The 4,987-nt window shown below is 40.3% G+C and overlaps 1 non-coding gene across 1 annotated transcript; it reads right to left on the bottom strand.

Moving 5' to 3' along the window:
- Positions 1 to 1,047: 1,047 nt before the first annotated feature.
- trnat-ugu (transfer RNA threonine (anticodon UGU)) lies at positions 1,048 to 1,123 on the bottom strand. The gene has a single exon. It is a non-coding gene; the product is annotated as a tRNA-Thr (tRNA).
- Positions 1,124 to 4,987: the final 3,864 nt, after the last annotated feature.

Below are 4,987 nucleotides of genomic sequence, written 5' to 3'. Positions count from 1 at the left end.
AAATTAGACCGCTGCACCTCTCGGGAGGATGTTGGTGGCCATATTTCCTAGAATACCTTTGGGAATTTGCCACTACAGTACATTAATGTATTCGTAGTTGATAACTTTGTCTCACATTCCAGTACATAGACTACAAGGTGATTACCCCAGTTTGTCTTTATTCCACAACGATATGGCTCATTCCAGATTTATTCTACAACGATATGGCTCATTCCAGATTTATTCTACAACTATATGGCTCATTCCAGATTTATTCTACAACTATATGGCTCCTTCCAGATTTATTCTACAACTATATGGCTCATTCCAGATTTATTCTACAACTATATGGCTCCTTCCAGATTTATTCCACAACGATATGGCTCATTCCAGATTTATTCTACAACTATATGGCTCATTCCAGATTTATTCTACAACTATATGGCTCATTCCAGATTTATTCTACAACTATATGGCTCATTCAAGATTTATTCCACAAGGACAGTGACAAGAAGAACTAAGCTAAAAAAAAACAGAGTCATCTGCTCCTGTCTTTTAGTGTACCTGTTCATTATGTACTTGTACGGTGCGCACTAATGAATACATCGCTGTTATTGTTGTTTCTAGTGACAGTGGAAGAGGAGAGCAAGGACCTACTGATTGACAGAGTATCTCTCTACAAGGGTGACATCACCATCCTCGAGGTCGACGCCATAGTTAATGCAGGTAATGTGCTTTTTTTTATTACCTTGATGCAGGAGTTTGTCAAACAAGCCAAGCCGTGCCTGTGGTCTTAGTTAAACGTTGTCTCACGCTACAACGACATGCAAACAGTTCTGCTGTGTTTGTTAATGTTGGTACAGTGCTTTTTAAATGTAAGGAAGCTGTGAGTGAAACAAACATAACCATGCAAGCACTTTTCTGTGTGTGTGTGTTATTACTGGTAGTGTGTGTTACATTTACATTTTTTTACATTTTAGTCATTTAGCAGACGCTCTTATCCAGAGCGACTTACAGTAGTGAATGCATACATTTCATACAATTTCATACATTTTTTTTTTCTGTGCTGGCCCCCCGTGGGAATCGAACCCACAACCCTGGTGTTACAAACACCATGCTCTACCAACTGAGCTACAGGGAAGGTGTGTGTTACCAGTGTTATTACTGGTAAGGTGTGTGTTATTACTGGTAAGGTGTGTGTTATTACTGGTAAGGTGTGTTATCACTGGTAAGGTGTGTGTTATTCCTGGTAAGGTGTGTGTTATTACTCGTAAGGTGTGTGTTATTACTCGTAAGGTGTGTGTTATTCCTGGTAAGGTGTGTGTTATTCCTGGTAAGGTGTGTGTTATTCCTGGTAAGGTGTGTGTTATTACTGGTAAGGTGTGTTATTACTGGTAAGGTGTGTTATTACTGGTAAGGTGTGTTATTGCTGGTAAGGTGTGTTATTGCTGGTAAGGTGTGTGTTATTGCTGGTAAGGTGTGTGTTATCGCTGGTAAGGTGTGTTATTGCTGGTAAGGTGTGTTATCGCTGGTAAGGTGTGTGTTATCGCTGGTAAGGTGTGTGTTATCGCTGGTAAGGTGTGTGTTATCGCTGGTAAGGTGTGTGTTATCGCTGGTAAGGTGTGTGTTATCGCTGGTAAGGTGTGTGTTATCGCTGGTAAGGTGTGTGTTATCGCTGGTAAGGTGTGTTATTACTGGTAAGGTGTGTGTTATTACTGGTAAGGTGTGTGTTATTACTGGTAAGGTGTGTGTTATTACTGGTAAGGTGTGTTATCACTGGTAAGGTGTGTTATTGCTGGTAAGGTGTGTTATTGCTGGTAAGGTGTGTGTTATCACTGGTAAGGTGTGTGTTATCACTGGTAAGGTGTGTGTTATCACTGGTAAGGTGTGTTATTACTGGTAAGGTGTGTTATTGCTGGTAAGGTGTGTTATCGCTGGTAAGGTGTGTGTTATCGCTGGTAAGGTGTGTGTTATCGCTGGTAAGGTGTGTGTTATCGCTGGTAAGGTGTGTGTTATTACTGGTAAGGTGTGTGTTATTACTGGTAAGGTGTGTGTTATTACTGGTAAGGTGTGTGTTATTACTGGTAAGGTGTGTTATTACTGGTAAGGTGTGTTATTACTGGTAAGGAGTGTTATCACTGGTAAGGTGTGTGTTATTACTGGTAAGGTGTGTGTTATTACTGGTAAGGTGTGTGTTATTACTGGTAAGGTGTGTGTTATTACTGGTAAGGTGTGTGTTATTACTGGTAAGGTGTGTTATTACTGGTAAGGTGTGTTATTACTGGTAAGGTGTGTGTTATCACTGGTAAGGTGTGTTATTACTGGTAAGGTGTGTTATTACTGGTAAGGTGTGTTATTGCTGGTAAGGTGTGTGTTATTGCTGGTAAGGTGTGTGTTATTACTGGTAAGGTGTGTTATCGCTGGTAAGGTGTGTTATCGCTGGTAAGGTGTGTTATCGCTGGTAAGGTGTGTTATCACTGGTAAGGTGTGTTATCACTGGTAAGGTGTGTTATCGCTGGTAAGGTGTGTTATTACTGGTAAGGTGTGTTATCGCTGGTAAGGTGTGTTATCACTGGTAAGGTGTGTTATTACTGGTAAGGTGTGTTATCGCTGGTAAGGTGTGTTATTACTGGTAAGGTGTGTTATCGCTGGTAAGGTGTGTTATCGCTGGTAAGGTGTGTTATCGCTGGTAAGGTGTGTTATCGCTGGTAAGGTGTGTGTTATCGCTGGTAAGGTGTGTTATTACTGGTAAGGTGTGTTATCACTGGTAAGGTGTGTGTTATCACTGGTAAGGTGTGTGTTATCACTGGTAAGGTGTGTTATTACTGGTAAGGTGTGTTATTGCTGGTAAGGTGTGTTATTGCTGGTAAGGTGTGTTATCGCTGGTAAGGTGTGTGTTATCGCTGGTAAGGTGTGTGTTATCACTGGTAAGGTGTGTGTTATTACTGGTAAGGTGTGTGTTATTACTGGTAAGGTGTGTGTTATTACTGGTAAGGTGTGTTATTACTGGTAAGGTGTGTTATTACTGGTAAGGAGTGTTATCACTGGTAAGGTGTGTGTTATTACTGGTAAGGTGTGTGTTATTACTGGTAAGGTGTGTGTTATTACTGGTAAGGTGTGTGTTATTACTGGTAAGGTGTGTGTTATTACTGGTAAGGTGTGTTATTACTGGTAAGGTGTGTTATCACTGGTAAGGTGTGTGTTATCACTGGTAAGGTGTGTGTTATTACTGGTAAGGTGTGTGTTATTACTGGTAAGGTGTGTGTTATTACTGGTAAGGTGTGTTATTGCTGGTAAGGTGTGTGTTATTACTGGTAAGGTGTGTGTTATTACTGGTAAGGTGTGTGTTATTACTGGTAAGGTGTGTGTTATCACTGGTAAGGTGTGTGTTATCACTGGTAAGGTGTGTGTTATTACTGGTAAGGTGTGTGTTATTACTGGTAAGGTGTGTGTTATTACTGGTAAGGTGTGTGTTATTACTGGTAAGGTGTGTGTTATTACTGGTAAGGTGTGTGTTATTACTGGTAAGGTGTGTGTTATTACTGGTAAGGTGTGTGTTATTACTGGTAAGGTGTGTGTTATCACTGGTAAGGTGTGTGTTATCACTGGTAAGGTGTGTGTTATTACTGGTAAGGTGTGTTATTACTGGTAAGGTGTGTTATTACTGGTAAGGTGTGTGTTATCACTGGTAAGGTGTGTTATCACTGGTAAGGTGTGTTATCGCTGGTAAGGTGTGTGTTATCACTGGTAAGGTGTGTGTTATTACTGGTAAGGTGTGTGTTATTACTGGTAAGGTGTGTTATTACTGGTAAGGTGTGTTATCACTGGTAAGGTGTGTTATTACTGGTAAGGTGTGTGTTCTTACTGGTAAGGTGTGTGTTATTACTGGTAAGGTGTGTGTTATTACTGGTAAGGTGTGTGTTATTACTGGTAAGGTGTGTGTTATTACTGGTAAGGTGTGTGTTATTACTGGTAAGGTGTGTGTTATTACTGGTAAGGTGTGTGTTATTACTGGTAAGGTGTGTTATCACTGGTAAGGTGTGTGTTATCACTGGTAAGGTGTGTGTTATTACTGGTAAGGTGTGTGTTATTACTGGTAAGGTGTGTGTTATTACTGGTAAGGTGTGTGTTATTGCTGGTAAGGTGTGTTATTGCTGGTAAGGTGTGTTATTGCTGGTAAGGTGTGTGTTATTACTGGTAAGGTGTGTGTTATTACTGGTAAGGTGTGTGTTATTACTGGTAAGGTGTGTTATCACTGGTAAGGTGTGTGTTATTACTGGTAAGGTGTGTTATTGCTGGTAAGGTGTGTGTTATTACTGGTAAGGTGTGTGTTATTACTGGTAAGGTGTGTGTTATTACTGGTAAGGTGTGTGTTATCACTGGTAAGGTGTGTGTTATCACTGGTAAGGTGTGTGTTATTACTGGTAAGGTGTGTGTTATTACTGGTAAGGTGTGTGTTATTACTGGTAAGGTGTGTGTTATTACTGGTAAGGTGTGTGTTATTACTGGTAAGGTGTGTGTTATTACTGGTAAGGTGTGTGTTATCACTGGTAAGGTGTGTGTTATTACTGGTAAGGTGTGTTATTACTGGTAAGGTGTGTTATTACTGGTAAGGTGTGTGTTATCACTGGTAAGGTGTGTTATTACTGGTAAGGTGTGTTATCGCTGGTAAGGTGTGTGTTATCACTGGTAAGGTGTGTGTTATTACTGGTAAGGTGTGTGTTATTACTGGTAAGGTGTGTTATTACTGGTAAGGTGTGTTATCACTGGTAAGGTGTGTTATTACTGGTAAGGTGTGTGTTCTTACTGGTAAGGTGTGTGTTATTACTGGTAAGGTGTGTGTTATTACTGGTAAGGTGTGTGTTATTACTGGTAAGGTGTGTGTTATTACTGGTAAGGTGTGTGTTATTACTGGTAAGGTGTGTGTTATTACTGGTAAGGTGTGTTATCACTGGTAAGGTGTGTGTTATCACTGGTAAGGTGTGTGTTATTACTGGTAAGGTGTGTG

This window comes from Salmo salar, chromosome 28 (genome assembly GCF_965601325.2).
Source record: "Salmo salar chromosome 28, fSalSal1, whole genome shotgun sequence".
Lineage (NCBI taxonomy): Eukaryota > Metazoa > Chordata > Actinopteri > Salmoniformes > Salmonidae > Salmo > Salmo salar.
Note: the sequence above shows the minus strand (reverse complement) of the source record. Positions and strands in the feature narration are given on the sequence as shown.